The 19,921-nt window shown below is 39.6% G+C and overlaps 1 long non-coding RNA gene across 1 annotated transcript in view; it reads right to left on the bottom strand.

Annotated features, from left to right (window-relative positions):
* Positions 1-1,885: 1,885 nt before the first annotated feature.
* The window catches only part of LOC144454465 (uncharacterized), a 76,301-nt gene continuing 58,265 nt past the window's right edge, over positions 1,886-19,921 (bottom strand). The window contains exons 2-3 of the long non-coding RNA XR_013482869.1: positions 9,062-9,178; positions 1,886-2,023 (exon numbers count right to left, since the gene is read on the bottom strand). This is a non-coding gene — a long non-coding RNA (uncharacterized LOC144454465). The remainder of the gene's footprint in view (positions 2,024-9,061; positions 9,179-19,921) is intronic.

The raw sequence follows: 19,921 nt of genomic DNA, 5'->3' as shown, positions 1-19,921 counted from the left end.
TTCCTTCCTTCCTTCCTTCTTCCTTCCTCTCTTTTTTTCTTCCACAAAATGACTAATATGGGAATATGTTTTACATGATTGCCTACCATCTCAGGGAGGGAGGAGGGGAGGAAGAGAGGGTTAGAATTTGCAACTCAAAACTTAAAAAAAATCCAAATGTTAAAAATTGTTTTTACATGTAAGGGGAGGATAAAATAAGAGAGTGACAGGGTTAGAACTGAGCTATAAGAATCTAGTGCTTCACAACTCCACGGAACATCCTCCCAGCTTAAAAAAAAAAAAGAAAGAAGGCAGAAAGACTAGTTCTTGCAGCTACTTAAAATAATTCTGACAAGAAGCAATGAGGGCCCGAACTAAGTAGGTGGTAATACTAGGGGAGGGGAGGGACAGCTACAAGAGAGATTGGGGAGGAAGAATTGACAGGAATTAATTGGGATGTGGGAGAGAGGGAACTATCCAAGATGACTCTAAGCTTCAAACCTGGATGACTAGGAGGGTGGTAGTGCCAGAAAAAGAAATCAGGAAGTTTGTAGGAAGGGTAAGTTTTAAAGACAAGAGGCTGAGTTTCCTTTCAGACATGCTGACCATGACGTGCTCCCAGTGGGTATTCAAGTGGGGATGTTTCAGTTGTTGGTTTAAAATTTTTCTCTCTCTAGCCACCAGACCTTGGGTCAATGGCGCATCCATTCTTCTCCTGGAATCTGTTTAGTCTCTCTCTAATCAAGCCTTTTCACGATGACCTCTCCTCACATCCCTCCAATCAATTCCTGGCCTTTTTATCCAATCCCTAATTCTTTAAAAAGGTTTCCTTCTCCCTCTTCCTCCCCTGACCCCTAGCTCTGGTCACCCCTCAATAAGACTGACTCTAACCTCTTATATGTGCATGCATGTATACACATATATGCACAGATATATACATAAACACACATGTATGTGTAAGACAGACAGATAGATCCTAGCTTCATTAGTGTCTCTGCCTTCTACCACCCAACTCCCATTACACAGAACCACAAAGGGATCTCAATGTCCACCTGGTCCAGCTCAAACCCACTATATATCTGCCATGTGGTCATCCAGGCTTTGCTTGAAGCCAACCAAGAAGAAGAGGAAACCACCATTTCGGGAGGCAGCCTGCTCCACTTTAGGATGTGCCTAATTATAATGTTTTTCATGACTTCCTGCTTAAATTTGCCTCTTTGTAATGTTGCCACCTATAGAAAAAGAGAATTGTTAAGCAGGGATAATTTCTTATTGTGTTGGTATATTCCTCAGCACCTAGTAGGTAGTTAATAAATCTTTATGGAAATTTAGAGGTGGGAGAGAACATCAGGACTGGAAGGAAGCTTAGAACAGAGAATGTCGGAGCTGGAAGGGAACCTAGTTAAGAAAATGTCAAGAATGGGAAAGACCTTAAAATACAGAATGTCAGAGATGAAAGAGACCTTTAAATTAAGAATATGGAAAGAAGCTTAGAGACCAGGAAAAATTCTTAGACATCATAGTCCAATTCCTTTATTTTAGAGGGGGTGATGTGATTTGCTCAGGGTCGTAGAGGGAACAAATACTTGTTGATTAAGTGAGTCAAGGGCAGGGAAAGAACTAGAATCAAGGTCTCCTCACTCTCAGCTAAGGACTCTTTTTTACACTGTACTGCATGTTCCAACACAAATCATGATAATTTGGGAGAGAAGGAACACTGGACAAGGTTTTCATTCCTATAAAACATAAGATAAAAGATGGGGCCCAAACACCTTCTCCTCCCTTCTTCTTTAATACCCTCTCCACCAAAGTCACCTCTCTCTTCTTTGAAATCCCACAGCCCTCTGTCTAACTTTTCTTTTTATGACCCCAGTCACATTTATTAACCGTATCAGGATTACCTGTGTCTGTGTCTTATCAGGGACCACCTCTATCCCATTCCCCAACAAACTGGGAATTCTTCAAGGCTCTCATCTTGTTCGTCTCTGTCTCTCCCACATCTCCCAATCACAGGCTCTGTCCAAGGTAAGTCCTTGATAAGTGTCTATTGAATTAAATAGGAAAATATTTAAATATCAGAAAGTAGATACAAAAAGGCAAAAGTGTGATACAAGGGAAAGATTTGGAATCAGAAGACAATGATACTACTGAAACCAAGGACAAATTGGTTCTTCCCCCTTTGAAGTATCAGTTATTTTCCTCCATGAAAGGAAGAAGTGGGGCTAAAGGCCCCTTCTAGGTCTGAGACACTCTTTTCTCTATTTTAAGATACCTTCTAATTCTAGCATTCTGTTTTCTATGTTTTAAGCTCAAGCACGAACATTCTCTGCTTGAAGTTCTAATATTTCATGATTTTATGACTTAATTGGGCTGTTGGCAAAGGGATGGTATGGGTCTTAAGTTTGATTTCTTCACTGTGTGGAACTCCTAGTGTGGAAAGTCCCTCTATCAATGCAGGTAAGCACCTCATCCTAACCTATGGTTTTAGAGAGTAGACTCAGACACAAAGGGTGACTTGCTCATGGTCCCACAGTTAGTATATGTCAGAGGCTTGAACCCAGATCTTCTTGACTCCAGGTCCAACACTGTCTTTCCTAGAAAAGACATCTCAAATATCTGTACTCCTCCCCTGTCTTTTGAAACACGGAGCTCAGAGAAGTCAGAACAAATGTACAGGCTGTTCTAGAAATACTGAATAGGCATAAATTGCCAAGATTTCAATTTGAGAGTTTTGAAGGAACTCTAGAGTGAAATTGTCAAGGACTGTGCAAATTGTCCTTAGGGAGATCCACAGAGCCAGGGGCTGGAAGTCTGCCTATCCTTGAGGAAGTCTCCAGAGAGGACCCTGCATATCCATCCAAGCTTGCTCTACCACTGTGTGACCTTGGTCAAGCTACTGAATCTCTAGGGGCCTCAACCTCCTCATCTGTGAAATGGGGTTAATGACCCTTTCTTTCCTGTCTCCCTCTCAGTGCTGCTGGGAGGTCTGAATGTGAAAATGAATTTGAAAAGTGTTTCAAGTACTCCTCAAAACTGCTACAGTCATTGTTACAGTTGTTGCTGCTTTTCACATTAGCTGAAAACTGGTCAGATTTCTCTAAAAGAGGAAAAAAGGCAAGAAATGGCTAAATGATCCTTCACAGCTGTAAATTGATATAGATTCAAATTCCAGTTCTGCTATTTACCACTGACAGTGTCTAAACCACTTCCTTCTCTGGGCTTCCTTTTCCTCCTCTATGAAAGGAGGGATTTGGATATAGATGATTTCTAAGGTCCCTTCCATCTTTGAAATTCTGTATTCTATGTTTTATGGTCAGGTATTCTCAGGTCTTTCCCCACTCCATACTCTACATTCTAAGGACCCTTTCACTCATGACATTCTGTGTTTCCTCCCAGCTCAAAAATTCACTGTTCTAAGGTCCCTTCCAGATCTAACACTCTCTGTTCTAAGTTCCCTCCCAGTCCTGGCATTCTCTGTTCTAAGCTTCCTCCAGGCTCTGACATTCCATGGTCTCAGCTCCCTTCTACCTCTAACATTCTCTATCACTTTAATACTCCCTCCAGTTTAGGCAGATTCTTTTCCTATAGGATACAAGGAGAATTCATCAGGTTTTTGGTGGATATTTTAAATATGTTGAATCTAGAGGCCAAGTGACCTCATCCAAAGGTGATCTAATTTATGCCTTTTCATAAATTGTCCCCTTGCCTGGAATGCACTCTTTCCTCACCTCTGCCTTTTAGAGTCCCTAGCTTCCTTTAAAGATTATGGCTCAAATGCCATTTCCTAAGTGAGACCTTTCCTAATCCCCCAGCTGTTATTTCCTTCCCTCGCTCGCAGTGACCTTGTATGTATTTTGTATAGATGTGTTGTTTCTCCCGATAGAATGTAAGTTCCTTGAAAATAAAGACGGTTTCATTTTTCTCTTTGTACCTTCTCACATAACAGGTGCTTAATAAATGCTTATTGATTGATTGAGTACTTAATTGAATACCGCCCCACCATAGTGCCAGGCCTACTCTTCCAGTATAACAAAAAAGAGATTTCACCCTTACATTACCACCATAGGTCTGTGGAACCCAGAGTCAGGCATACGTAGGTTTGGCTTTTGCCTTAGACACTTACTGTGAGAACGTTGGCAAGTCATCTAACCTCTCTCAAACTGTTTCCTCATTTGTAATAATAATAGTTATAATATCTTTCCCCCAGGGTAGACTGTAATATATTTGCATTTAAATGGAACCTGCCAGAGCTTGGGTTCTTCTGAAAAAGCCTTTGAGAATCCAAGGTCAGCTCTTCTACAGGGCAGTGTATGGCATCATAAGATGGAAGTCCTGCCCAAGAGAAAAGGGCCTGAGAGGACTGGATTGAGCATCTGTTCTCTAAGAAGCAACTGAGACTCAGCAGTAGGTTGGCTAGTCACCCCCTCCCTGACCAGCTCGTTTTTATGTGAACATTTGTCTGGCCACATTTCCCCAATCTTGCATTGGTACAAGTAATTTTTTTCTTTTTTTCTCATGTTGTAAAAAACTAAGCATATTTCCCTTCATCCTATCCCCCCCCTCCCATTTATTCTATTCTGTCTTTTGACCCTGTCCCTCCTCAGAAGTGTTTGCTTCTGATTAACCCCTCCTGCAATCTGCCCTCCCCTCTATCATCTCCCTGCTCTCTTGTCCCCTTCCCCACCTATGTTCCTGTAGGGTAAGATAGATTTCCCAGCTGAGTGTGTATGTTATTTCCTCCTTGAGCCAAATCCAATAAGAATGAGATTCATTCATTCCCTCTCACCTTCCCCCATTTCCCCTCCACTGTAAAAGCCTTTTCTTGTCTGTTTTATGAGATAATTTACCCCATTCTACCTCTTCCTTTCTCCTCCCAGTTTAATCCTCTCTCACCCCTTAATTTTATTCTCCAGATATCACCTCTTCATCTTCAACTCACCCTGTGCCCTCTGTCTATCTATCTATCTATCTATACATACATACATATAATTTTTACCCTCCAATTAACCCTAATACTGACAAAGGTTTCATGAGTTACAAATATCTCTCCAGGCAGGAATGTAAACAGTTCAACCTTAATAAGTCTCTTATGATTTCTCTTTCCTGTTTACCTCTTCATGTTTCACTTGAGTCTTGTATTTGAAAGTCAAATTTTCTATTCAGCTCTGGTCTTTTCATCAAGAATGCTTGAAAGTCCCCCTATTTCACTGAATGACCATTTTTTCCCCTGAAGGGTTACACTCAGTTTTGCTGGGTAGGTGATTCTTGGTTAATCCTATCTCCTTTGCCCTGGAATATTATATTCCAGCCCTCTGGTCCTTAATGTAGAAGCTGCTAAATCTTGTGTTATCCTGATTGTGTTTCCACAATACTTGAATTGTTTCTTTCTGGCTTGCAATATTTTCTCCTTGACCTGGGAACTCTGGAATTTGGCTACAATATTCCTAGGAGTTTTCCTTTGGGATCTCTTTCAGGAGGTGATCTGTGGATTCTTTCAATTTCTATTTTGCCCTCTGGTTCTAAAATATCAGGGCAGTTTTCCTTGATAATTTCTTGAAAGATGATGTCTAGGCTCTTTTTTTGATCATGGCTTTCAGATAGTCCAATAATTTTTAAATTCTCTCTCCTGGATCTATTTTCCAGGTCAGTTGTTTTTCCAATGAGATATTTCACATTGTTTTCTATTTTTTAATTCTTTTGGATTTGTTTTACAGTGTCTTGATTTCTCATAAAGTCACTAGCTTCTAATTGCTCTATTCTAATTTTTCAGGCAGTATTTTCTTCAGTAAGCTTTTGGACTTCCTTTTCCATTTGGCCAATTTTTCTTTTTAGGGCATTCTTCTCCTCATTGGCTTTTTGGACCTCTTTTGCCATTTGGGTTAGGCTATTTTTTAAGGTGTTATTTTCTTCAGTATTTTTTTGGGTCTCCTTTAGCAAGCTGTTGACTTGTTTTTTATGATTTTCTTGCATCACTCTCAGTTTTTCCTCTACTTCTCTTACTTGCTTCTCGAAATCCTTTTTGAGCTCTTCCATAGCCTGGGACCAATTCATATTTTTCTTGGAGGCTTTGGATGTTGGAGCTTTGACTTTGTTGTCTTCTTCTGGTTGTATGTTTTGATCTTCTTTGTCACCAAAGTAAGATTCTATGATCTGACTCTTTTGTACTGCTTGCTCATGATCTCAGCCAATTACTTGAGTTATAAACTCTTTGTTAAGGTAGGGGTCTGCTTCCAATGTGGAGAATGTACTGTCCCAAGCTTTGGGGGTTTTGTGCAGCTGTTTTCAGAGATACCTCTAGGGACCTGTGAATTTTCAGTTCTTCCAAGGTGGTATGATCAAGGGCAAGGTGTTTACTCCTTTCCTGGCCTGTGCTCTGAACTGTAAGTGACCACAAGTACTCTTTTCTGTCTTGGAACTGTGAGGAGAATTTTCTCTGTACCACCACTACAAGCTCCACCATGCCAGCACTTCTCCTTACCCCAGGACTGCCACCCAGAACTGTGACCCAGATCCAAGCATGGGCAAAGCAAGAGAATCCTGCACCAGCAGAGAGATCCCTGCAATCCCTCTCTGATTAGCCACTTCCTGAGCTTCCAGGAGCAGCTGCCACCCCAGGGCCAAGGTCAGGGACTGGGGCTAGGACCATGCTTCTCTCTCTCACTGCAGACATAGACTTTTCCTACTGACCTTCTAAGGCCTTTGGCATTCATGGGAAATCACCACAGCTGCCTGTGATTCAGTCCTCTGAAGGCTGTTCCAGGTTCCCTAAGGCCTGCCTTGCCTAAGCGCCCATGCTGAACTGTGGTCCTCTCACTGTCTTGCATGATATACCTTTTGGACCAACCATCCAGGCTCTCTTGGGCTGTAAATTGGTTTCACTCTGTCTTTTTGTGTGTTCCGCTGCTTTAGAATTTGTTTAGAGCCATTTTTTATATGTATTGGGAGAGAGCTCAAGCAAGTCACTACTTTTACTCCACCATCTTGGCTCTGCTCCCAGGTAATTTTTTCTTAACCCACATATAAGACTTTATATTTATCTCTATTTAATTTCATCTCATTAGACTTGGCCAATTGGTTCTAGTCTCTCAAGACCTTTCAGGAACTTGATTCTGCCCCCATAATGTTAGTTATCCCATTTAGTTTTATGTCATCAACAAGTTTGATAAGTACTAACCCAAAGCCTTTATATAAGTCATTGACAAAAAAGTTGAACAAAACAGGGTTAATGACAGAGCCTCAGGACCCTTTCCTAGAGACTTCTTCCCAGATTAACATCAGTCCATTAATCACCACTGAGTCTGGTTATTCAATCTGCTATGTATCCATTTAATTGCTACCATCCAGTCTACATTTCTTGGTTTTGTAAACAAGGATATTGTGAGAAACTTCATCAAATGCCTTACTGAAACCAGGGTGTACTATGTTAACAGTATTCCTCAGACTTACTAGCCTACTTACCCTATTAAAAAAGGAACAAGTCTAGCACGACCTAAACCCAGGCTTCCTCCTAGTGATCACTACTTCCTTCTCTAAGTGCCCATAAATCATTCTTTTAAATGATGACAATAATAATAACAGCTAGCAGTTATTTGGGTTTTAAGGTTTGCAAAGCACTTCATATCTATTAACTCCCTTGGTTCTCACAACAAGCCTGAGAGGTAGGTGTGTTTATTATTTGCATTTTACAGACAGGGGAACTGAGGCTGACCAAAGATCATGCAGCTAATGTCTATGAAAGGATTTGAACTCAGGTCTTCCTGATTCCAAGTCTAGCACTCTAGGTGCCATATTAAAGATATGTGTTATTGGGGCAGCTAGGTGGCAGAATGGATAGAGCACCAGCCCTGGATTCAGGAGGACCTGAGTTCAAATCCAGCCTCAGACATATAACACTTACTAGCTGTGTGACCCTGGGCAAGTCACTTAACCCTACTGTCTAGCCAAAAAAAAAAAAGAGAGAGAGAGAGAACAAAGATATGTATTGTAAAGATTCGGATGATTTGAGAATTTTACCAGGAACCACACCAAGCTCACTGGCCTATAGTTTCTAAATGTGCTTTCTCTGTGTTTCTGAAAATGAGCATATCTGTTGATCTCCAAATTTGCTGAAGAGTCCTTCAGCTTCTCTTCCATTCTCCATAATTCATCAGAGATCACAGATAGGTTTCAATGATTATATCTACCAAGTATTTTGGTACTCTGGAATATTGTTCATTCAATCCTAATGACTGGAACTCACTGAGGATAGCAAGGTGCTCTCTTACCATCCCCCTCATCATGGGATTTTGCACCACATTTGCCAGTCTGAAAGTCATCCTCCATGACAGAGAAAACAGAAGTTAAATAGGTAAAAAGTTCTGCCTTCTCTCATTCATTACTATTGTTCATCTATCTTGAGCAAAAGTCATCCTAACATTGCCTTGAAAAAAGCTCAAGAATTAAAAAGTGGAAAAGGACCTACTTGTACAACCTGTTTATAGCAGCTCTTTTTTGTGGTGGCTCAGAATTGGAAATCAAAGATATGCCCATCAATTGGGAAATGGCTGAACAAGTTGTGGCATATGACTGTAATGGAATATTATTTTCTATAAGAAATGACAAGCAGGATGATTTCAGAAAACCTGGAAAAACTTATATGAACCGATGCAGAGTGAAATGAGCAGAACCAGGAGAACATTGCACACAGTTATAGCAATATTGTAGGATGAATAACTGTGAATGACTTAGCTATTCTCAGCAATACAACGATCCAAGACAATCCCAAAGGACTTATGATGAAAAATGCTATCCACCTCCAGAGAAAGAACTTACATTGTCCAAATACAGACTGAAGCATACTCTCTCTCTCTCTCTCTCCCTTCCTTCTTTTTCTTTCCTTCTTTCTTGTTCATCTTCTTGCACAAAAAGACTAATCTGAAATTTTGTTTTACAAATGTATAGCCTATATCAGATTGCTTTTCAGGGAGGAGGATAGGAAAGGAGAGATAGAATTTGGAACTCAAAACTTTTTTTTAAAAAAAAGGTTAAAATTGTTTTTATATGTAATTGGGGGGAAAAATAAAATATTATTCTAAAAAATTACCTTAAGAATGCCTTTTTGAGGAAGAGCCACGTTCCATGGAAGAAATCAAGGTTGTGGTTGCCAACTGAAATCTGAAGCCAGCTTTTACGGAAATAGATGTTCACCAATTGATTAAACCTGCTTGTAAGGAGTAGGGCAGGAGGAAGATATAAAGAGATAATTAAATAATTGCTAGATGGTTGATTGTAAAGATTAGAGATTAGAGAACCAGGGAAGTAATGGTGTGGATCTTAATTGTTTCCTAAAAGAGGGAATATGTAATGGTGTCAAATGAAGTAGACAAGTCAAGGAACTAAATTAGCAAAACTTTGGATCTGGTTGGGAGGAGGGTAGGGAAGACTAGAGCAATTTGTCAGCAACTGTATTAAACACATTCTCTTTGGAGGTCTGTTAATGAGAAACATTTTGATAAGGGTCACTGGCAAAAAACAGCAGTAATGCTAGGTAGGAATATACTATGAACCACCTGTACAAGAGGAAGAACTAGATAAGGTAGGAAACCTGTAATGGCAGCAGGATATTGTTAATCATAGAGGGATTCAAGACTATTTCTGGAGTTATCCCTCTGCTCAGAGCAGATGACAAATTATTGACAAGCTTCTAAGATGACTTTGCTTTTGTCTTTTTTTTCATGCTTCCTTTTTTGTTTTATTTTTTAATTATGAATTTAACAATTATCAGCAAACTCAAACATTTTCTTACATAAAGAAGTGGGTTATATAAGAAACTGTGAATTGGTATGTATTTTAAAAGCATATATTAAAGGAAGTGACAAAATTGCTTTATTTGTGTCTACTTCTGTATTTCTTTTTTTATTAAAAAAATTATTTCCATAGAGTAATGGTTATTAATCTAAAGTCTATAGACCAGTGGTGTGGAACCTATGGCCTCAAGGCCACATGTGGCCCTCTAGGTTCTCAAGTGTGGCCCTTTGAATGTAAACTTTTTTAAAATATAAATTTATTTAGTTTTAGTTTTCAATATTTACTTCCAAGAGACTGTGAGTTTCAAATTTTCATCCCATCTTGCCCCTCCCCCGACCCCAAGATGGCATGCATTCTGAATACCCTTTCCCCTAGTCTGCCCTCTCTTCTGTCTCTCTTTCTCTATCCCCTTTCCTATCCCCTTCCCCTTCTATTTTCTTGTAGGGCAGGATAGATTTATGCACCCCATTTCCTGTATTTTTTATTTCCCAGTTGCATGTGAAAACTTTTTTTTTACTTTGCTTTTCAAAAGAAGAACAGGTAGAACTAATAGTTTGGGTCTAATTCTGAGTAATAAATGGTAAAACAGAAATGATGGGAGCTTTGGGAAAACATGACCATTTCATCTTATGAATTTGTGATAGGTAAAGAGAGAAAAGCCAGGAATAGAAGTACATTCTAGATTTTGAGAAAATTGAGTTTCAAATAATTTAGAGATAGGGAGGTTAGCATTCCAGAAAGGAAGTAAACCCAAGTGACCTACAGAATGAAGTTTTGACAACAAATGTTATTCTAGTGAAAGAGGAAATATCTAAGGAGACATGGATGCACAGGATACTCACTGACCACCTTATATTTCAAAGGCATGTACAGAAGACGGAAGTAATGGCAGATATCTTGAACAAATACAAGGATGCCAATGTTAAGAGAAATGTCAGAAGTCCTGACAACAAAAAGATAAAAGAAGGCACTTGAGTTACAGAAATGGTGTAGCTACATTTTATGCATTGCACTTCATTTACTTGAGATTAAATTTTAAAAACAAACCAAAAAGATGAATACCTTTTTGGTGTGCTTAATCATTTTCTCCTCAGGTGCTTTTCTGATCTATTTTCATGTAATGGAGGTGAGCCTGGATTCTTAAGTCTTGAAAGTCTGTGAAATGGATCCAGCAATGTGCTATGTGTCTTTTGGACCAGGACCAGCCTAGCTAAGGGCAGAGGGACTGATTCTTCACCAGAAGGCTGGTCACAAGGGAATGAGTTTTAAGGCAAGGAGAGACTGCTGTCTGTTTTGTTGTAGAGAGTGAGTGCCTTACTCTGTTGCAATCCCATTCATCTTTTAAGGTATAGGAGTAAACTTTGATCATGCCAAACCCAAGATTTTTCTAGGATTTGTCAAGCCTAAGCATATACTGGACTTTACCCTTCCTTGCATTGTTTTTAAGAAATCATTTGCTTTTGTTTTCAGTTTTTGTACATGTGCTTTTAAATTCTGAATGGGACTAACAAATGAGTCTAACAAAAAGATTTACTGAGTAACTGCCAGATGCTGGGCATTGTGCTAGATACTAAATATACAAAGACAAAGATGAAAGAAGTGATACTACACTTATCGATACTGTTGTTTGTTCTTCATCCTTGAAGGGGACTGTGATGTCAGGAAAGTGATGCCATGACATGCAAATGAATTGGATTTCAGTAAAGGAGGGTTGTGAAAAGCCACCAGTCTCATTTCCCCTCTGGAGTCATCTGGAGTCCAGTGGCAAGATATAGATCAGAATGAGTGGCAGTGACCCTGGACACAGTGGGAGACCTTAAGCCAATAGTCTTTCCCAGGTCTCAGTTTGTCTGAGGCAACACCCATTCAGTGAGTTAGTGTTTGCCTTACTGTTATTACATTCTACTAGGAGGGTGTGACCTGAACACACATAAGTATAATGTAGTACTAGTAATTGGGGATTGGATTGTGGAGGGCACAATTGGCCAGCTGACACTTATCATTGTCCTTTCCCCCTTAGTCTCTGGAGATTTAATCAATCACACTCTGTTTCCACAATTAGCTCCTTTTTTAAAATCTAGGAGCAATATAATGGCCCCTCAGGTCCATATGTCCCCTCCTCTGCCAATTTACAGTTTATATCAGATGAAAAGTTGGTAACACAATCACAACAGCTCCCATCTAGGAAAATTCCAACATTCAGGCAGAGTTTTGGTTTTTCTCCTTAATTTAATTTCATATTTATTTCTAGATAACCTCTGGTCACTTTATGTCTGAGGCAAAATCAGGATACAGGAAATATTTAGGTAGAGAAAGCAAAGAGAGTAATTTAGAGTATCTTTTACTCGATAGGCAGGGAGAGGGAGTCAGAGGAAGACAAACCTTAAAAAAACTGTCCTTCATCTTTGAAAAGTAAGTTTACCATGAAACTTCATACTAACCAAGTCTTCTGCTCTTCGATGGCTATAGGAGAAAGGCTATGGCCTCCCTTTCACTTTCTCCTTTTCACTGTTGTCCCTCTACTCCTGATTCTTTCTGGCTTAAGTCCTGAATAGGGCTGAGGAGACCATCCCCCACTCCTACTGCTGCTGCTGAACTCTTAAGACTCTCACTTCTTCCTCTGAGTATGTCTCTGGCAGACTATGTTTGTTCCTTTAAGAACTCTAGGGCATGATTCAGTTTCATCTTATGTCTCTAAAGCTTCAAATGGTCCTCAGGGTTGAGAGGAAAATGTTTGCCCCTCCAAACTAAAAATTCTAGGATACTAGTCAGTTCTCAAACCCTTATTACAATAAAAAAACAATATTACAATAAATACACATTTTGAGAAGGAAGAGAGTGCCAGCAACTGGAAGGATCTGGGAAAGCTTCATGGAGGAGGTGGCCCCTGATGTCTTTAGGGAATATAAAAATTCAGAGAAGTGATGACTAGAAGTAGTACAGTCCAGGTATGAGTAATATCTTGTTCAAATGCACAAAGGTGGGAGATACAATGAGCAGTTGTCAATCCAATATGGATTTGGAGTTCATGAAGGGGAATAATGAGAAATAAAGCTGGAAAGGTAGGTTGGAGTCAGATCATGGAGGGTTTCATTCTCATTAGAACTGCTTTTGGCTGTCAGAATTCTGGTCTTGAGAGCGCCCCAACCCTCTTGAGCCAACTTCCCCTTCAGAATAAAAGGTGGTGGGATTCTATCCAACCTTGAGCTAACTCTTTGAAATTAATTTTTCCTAAAGTCTAGGATACATGCCATAACCTGCTTTGCTCTCCTCATCACATGAACTCCAAGACTGAAGGGTTACTTTATGCCATGGTTCCCATTATTTCTTCTGAACCAATCATTTTCTCCCTCTCCTCATTGCCCTTAGTCTTACTTCTCCCCAGTTCCTATCCAGCTCTGCCACTGCCTTCCATTGTGGTTGTCTTGATAGGAACTACTACAGAGAATTATCATGGTCTGACAAATGCAGCATATTTGTGGTTGGCTTTCTTGCATAGGCTTTATTTTATTTATTTTAGGCGATTGGGGTTAAGTGACTTGCCTAGGGTCACACAGCTAGTAAGCATCAAGTGTTTGGTTTGAGGCTGGATTTGAACTCAGGTCCTCCTGATTTGAGGGCAGGTGCTCTATACAATGCACCACCTAGCTGCCCCTACAGGCTTTATTTATGGAGACACATATATAGGAGTTAGCACCCTCCCAATGGTCACGAGTACTAACAGCTGCTCCATATGCTCCTTATTGCCCCTAAGTACTTTGAATTCTAGGGACACAATAGCCAGTGCCACAAGTTTGTTCCACAAAGGGCTAGACACATGTTAGAACTGAAGAACCAACTGCCTGAGTTGGTGGTAGGAAGGGGTTATGATTTACAGAAAGTCTCTAGAATAGGAATCATATGCAAAGGGATTTGGATTAAGCCTAACCCATTCCAAGTAGTGTTTATTGCCTTACAATTTCTTTGCTCTGAGTTCAAGCACTAGGTATGTTTCCAGGCTCAATTGCTAAATGCAGGCTAGGAAAGCTATCATTATCTACACATACCTCTAAATATACCATGCAAAACAGTGGATTCCTCTACTCTGAGAGAATCTATAAATCAAATTCCCATCTTTGTCCATTGCATTCATGGGATTTGGGATATTCCTGGACAAGTAGGACCAATTAGAATAGCTACTACTGCTATGGTCACTGTAGAAATGTTAGTTTCTAATATTGTATCTTCGAGTAAATATTGTGCATGTTTAACCTTTATTAGATTCTGGGAGTCTATCCCAATTCTCAATTCCTACTCATACTGATGGGTCGGATCCTCAAAGGGATCATGGCTAGCTGTATTTCCCCCTCGCTGTTCTAAGGGTTCACTAGAGAGGTTGGGGTTTCCTTCAATGCCATAGGTTCAAGCCCCCATTGCAGTGTATTTTGACCAATATCAATGGCCAGTAATCTCTTCAATACATTCTAATCAATGCCAGTTAATATCTCTACAACATTATCCATGTCATTGATAAATGTCCTAGCATCATTTAGCCAATGAACATCAATTGGCTTTAAATGGATCTTTACTGCAAAGATATAGAAAGAAGTTGAAAACATTTCTTAAATTTAGGACCAAAGAAATATAGAGAGCATTATAAAATGTAAAATAGATAATTTTGATTGTATAAAATTAAAAAGCTTCTGCACAAACAAAACCAATGCAACCAAAATTATAAGGAAAGCAGAAAACTAGGGGAAATTTTGTAACAAGCATCTGATAAAGGCCTCATTTCTCAAATATATAGAGAACTGAGTCAAATATATAAAAACACAACTCATTCCCCAATTGATAAACGATCAAAGGATATGGTCAGTTTTCAGACAAAGAAATCAAAGCTACCTATAGTCATATGAAAAAATGCTCTAAATTACAATTGATTAGAGAAATGCAAATTAAAACAATTCTGAGGTACCACCTCACACTTATCAGATTGCCTAATATGACAAAGAAGGAAAATGTTGGATGTTGGAGGGGATATGGGAAATCTATGCACTGTTGTGGAGATTGTTCCAAACTGATCCAGCCATTCTGGGAAGCAATTTGGAACTATGCCCAATGGGCTATAAAACTGTGCATACCCTTTGATCCAGCAATACCACTGCTAGGTCTAAATCTCAAAAACATCCAGAAAAAAGGAAAAGCACCTATTTGTACAAAATATTTATATCAGCTCTTTTTGTGGTGGTTAAGAATTGGAAATTGAAGGGATGCCCATCAATTGAGGAATAGCTAAACAAGTTGTGGTATATATGATTGTAATGGAACATTATTGTGTTGTAAGAAATGACAAGCAGGATGATTTCAGGAAAACCTGGAAAGACTTGCATGAATAGACACATAGTAAAGTGAAAAGAACTAGAAGAACATTGTACACAGCAACAGCAATATTGCTTGATGAACAACTGTGAATGACTTAGCAATGATCTAGCATACGATCCACCTCCAGAGAAAGAACTGATATTGTTTGAATACAGACTGAAGCATACTATTTTCTACCCTTTCATTCTTTTTTTTATTTGAGTCTTCTTGTACAAAATGACCAATATGGAAATGTGCAATTGTGTATAACATTTCCATATTCTATATCTGATCTCTTACTATCTCAAGGAGGGGTGAGAGGAGGAAGGGAGGGAAGGAAAGAATTTGGAACGGAAACCTTCAAATAAAAATATTTAAATTTTTTTTTAAAAACAGTAAAATCAATTTTAAAAAAATTTAACACTTAGGCACACATTTTCTCCTATACTGTCTCAGTCTCTGGAAAGAGTGGGCTCAAACTTAGTATAGTTGCTACAAAGCATTCACCTCCACCAAGTTCATTTCCAAATATGGAGAACAACTAATCAGAGTTACTCCCTTTCTTGGAAGACCCAGGATCTTGGCTGTGGGATCAACCCATTGCTGGGCTGGATTCCAGTCATTCCTCTGGGTTTTTCTGGAGGACCAGGCTCAATTGCCCAAAGTTCTCACATTGAGTTTCTGGTGGCTTTCCTGACTGTTTTAAGTTCTCAAAGTCATAGCCCAGTCTGTTCCAACTCCAATACTCCTTTACCTAAGGCAGCAAATAATGGGTACAAGGGAGACAAAAACAAGGGCAGGCTTCAGGTAGCCCTTGGTAGGGACAGCAGACTGCTGATGCTATGTCTTTCAGGAAAAAAAAAAAAGAAAGGCAATATACTCAAAGCTTCATTCTGGCTCCAGGTGACAGAGGGCTGGAGGGTCCTCCCCAACCTGGAAGCTCACATCAGCTCATCCTCCTCACTCTGGCAAGAGAACAAGTTCTAATTATTTGGTCCTTTTGTATGCATGTTCATTTCCAGCTTGGAAGCCATTTTAAAAAGCTTTTCCTGCCCACGGGGTAAGCAGGCTAGAAATAGTCACAGATTATCTGCACATGCTCCAAAGCCCATGCAGAGCATTGCATCAGGTAAGCATGTGTGCATGTTCATAAGAGATGGCCTTTCATTGGTCATTCTCCTTTTATATAATCAAAGCAACTGTGAGGTGCTCTTTTTGTCAGTCACAGATTTAGAATTGAAAGGAACTCTAGAGGTTATCTAGTCCTCTTGTTTTACAGATGAGGGAACTGAGGCACAGAGATGTTAAATGAGTTCTTCAAGGTCACAAGAGTAGACAACAGCAGAGTCATGATATGAACCCAAGTCTTCTGCCCCCAGTGATGCACTCTTTATACTATCCCATCCTTCTTGCCCCAAGTCTACACCTTCTAACTCCAGATCTGGTGCTCCTTCCAGGACACCATATTTTACATCTTGCCTGGAAACTTTATCTTCACTGATAAGCCAGAACACAGTGAGTGATTCTTTTTCTTAGGTAACAAGATTATGATAAAATCAGTCTCCTCTAATTGTAGGTCAATATTGTCTGGTTATTGCTGTTAAATTGCAGGTCCTATTGTAAAACTGCAAGATAGGACTTTGGCTAATTATTCTCCAGAGGATCACAAGGGATAATCACTGAAGGGAACTGAACCAGGAAGGGTATGAATTTTGACTTAAGATATCTGTCATCTATTAGGATCCTGGGAGTTAGGGGGCACAATGGATAGAGTGCCTTGCCTAGTGTCAGGCAAGAAGACTCTTCTTCTTGAGTTCAAATCTAGCCTCAGACACTTCCTAGCTGTGTGACCCTGGGCAAGTCACTTATGCCTGTTTGTCTCAGTTTCCTCATCTGTAAAATGAGCTGGAGAGAGAAATGGCAAACCACTCCAGTATCTTTGCCAAGAAAACCAAAATGGGGTCATGAAGAGTTGGACATGACTGAAACTACTTAACAACAAATTAGGATTCTAGATGAGGAAACTGATGCCCAGAGAATTACTCGGAGGTTGTGAAGGATCCAACCTAGGGTTTTATTCTTTACTGACAAGATAATATGGCTTGGGGAAAAAAGCACAGGCTTTGGAGTAAGAGGGCCTGGGTTCAAATATGGCCTCTGTCACTTGTTTTACTTGTGTGATGTTAGGTTCTAGATGAGTTTCCTCATCTGTAAAATGGGAAGTTTAGATGAAATGGTCTCTAAAGTCCTTTCCATCTCTAAATCTATGATCTTTCTGCTCCAAACATATGATACTCCATCTCTCACCTCTATGCTTTTGCAGTGGCTGTCTCTCAGGCCTAGACTGTACCCTCTCTTGCTTCCTTTAAGGCACAACTTCACCACCACCTCCTGCGTTAAGCATTTCCTGAAACTCCCAACTGCTAGTGGCCTCCCTCTACAACTGTCCTGTATTTAATCGCCTCGCATTTATTCACTTCATATTTACGCTGTTTATATTTTTATATGCACTTGTTGTCTCCCCTACGTAAGTTCTTCTCGAGTAGAGATTGCTTTGTTCTTTGTACTTGTAACCCCAGTGCCTAGCACAGTGCCCGACATAACACAGTCAGCCCTTCCACATCGAAACTTTCCCCACTGAGGTTTCGATATATCATGGATCGGCATAAGAAATTAAATGGGAATTTTGGGGAAGTTTTGCGGAAGCCACAGACAACACATGAAGGCCAGCAGACGACACAGAAGTTTAGAAATGCAGAAATGCATAAAATACATGAACAGTATTATATAATATTAACATATTTTATCTTTTAATACCACAATAATTCAGACTTCTTCTCTGGTATGAAGGGAAGGCCAACAATTTTTATGCAGATTTTCCAGATCATGGGGATACTGTATCCCTCACCCCCTGAAATGTGTAAGGGATAACTGTAGCAGGTGTTTAATAAATACTTGTTGTTTAATGAATGATTTTATGAACTCAGGGGGAGGCCTTTGCCTTCCACTCAAAGAGGCTGGCTTTTAAATTCTTTCTAATCTTTTCTGTCCTGATCTTTGAATCCTCCAAAAGGCATCAAACTTCTGAATTTTTCCTTGTCCCAGAGTCTGTTTACCTACTGGGGTTCAAAGACCCGTGTTCAGTGATCTCTGATAGCCTTGACTCTTTTTTAGCTTACCGCCTTATCTAAATTCCATTCCTAGCCTCCCCTTCCACCTTTCCACCCCATCTCCAACACCATCACACCCACTCTGTATTGCCAGAATGTGTTTTGGGGGTCTTCACAAAGGAGAAGCAAATACACGGATTCAGAAACAGACACTGGGGTAAAGTTGTTAGTAGTACTGGTAAAAGAGAATCACACAGTCCCACACTGGGCAGTCCATACACTTTCCTTCAACAAATATTAATTAAACACTATGTCAGTCACTAGGAAAATAGAAAGATGAAGAAAAGAGTGTTACTTACAGTCTAGAAAAGGGGTAAGAATCACTGAATCTCAGATTTGGAAAGACCCTCATACTTGACCAAGTACTCTCTCTGTAATATCCCAAGGATTTGGATATCTTTCCTTGCATAGACTTGAAGGCCCCTAGGAGTTTTTAATTTGAGTCCCACGGATAGATTTTGGGAGGCCCATGAACTTGGATGGGGGAAAAATGCACCTTTTTCTTGGCTAATGTCTTAATGAAATTTAGTATTTCCTATAATTATGAATTTTAAGAAAACATTATTATGAGAAGGGGGCTGGCCAGACTTCGCCCAATTGCTAAAGGGTTCCATGACACAAAGAATGTTAAGAACTCCTGGTCTAAGCAGAATGAATCCAATACCTCCTAAAGAAGCCCATTCTATTTTTGGATAACTTGAATTATAGAATCACAGGAAATGAGAATTGGAAATGCTTTGAAAACTTTAAGTTTTATATAAATGCCAGTTATTTTTATATGGCATGAGCTCAATATTTTTCACCATCTTGGTTGTCTTCCTTTGGATATTCTACAACTTAGCAAGGTCCCAAAATATTCCAGATGTGCAGAGGGCAGAGTATGTTAAGACCATTATCTTCCTGTTTCTGAAAACTGTAACTCTTTTAATCCTAAGATCATTTTGTCTTTTGTGTCTAGGTAACACAGTGGTTAGAGTGCTAAGCCTGGAGTCAAGAAGAAATTAGTTCAAATCTAGCCTTAGACACTTACTAGTTGTATGACCCTGGGCAAGTCACTTTACTTCTGTCTGCCTTAGTTTCCTTATCTGTAAAAAGAGGATGATAATAGAACCTACCTCTCAGGGTTGTTTTGAGAACCAAATGAGATAAATGTTTGTAAAGCATGTCACATATTGTAAAATGCCAAATAAATCCTCACTATTATTAATATCATTATTGTTGTTTAGTCACTTTTCAATTGTGTCTGACTCTTTGTGACATCTTTGGGGGTTTTCTTGGCAAAGATACTGGAGTGGTTGGCTATTTCCTTCTCCAGCTCATTTAAAGATGAAGAAACTGAGGAAAACAGGGTTAAGTGATTTGCCCAAGGTCACACAGCTAGTAAGTATCCAAGATCAAATTTGAATTCAGATCTTCTTGACTCTAGATCTGGCACTCCAACCACTGTGACACCTAGCTGTCCAGCATTATTACAGTAACAATTACTTTACTATTGTTACTATGATTAGTTGCCATTGAGGTTGGAGTTAAAGCTCGTATTCAGATTAAGAATGGAGGTAAATTTTAGGAATAAGATTTGAGTTTGGGTTGGGATAAAAGCTGGACCTAAGGTAGCATTTGTGGTTGTGTTTAGATTTTGATTAGAG

The sequence above is a fragment of the Phascolarctos cinereus genome, unplaced genomic scaffold, assembly GCF_003287225.1.
Source record: "Phascolarctos cinereus isolate Bilbo 61053 unplaced genomic scaffold, phaCin_HiC Scaffold_726;HRSCAF=1367, whole genome shotgun sequence".
Classification (NCBI taxonomy): domain Eukaryota; kingdom Metazoa; phylum Chordata; class Mammalia; order Diprotodontia; family Phascolarctidae; genus Phascolarctos; species Phascolarctos cinereus.
Note: the sequence above shows the minus strand (reverse complement) of the source record. Positions and strands in the feature narration are given on the sequence as shown.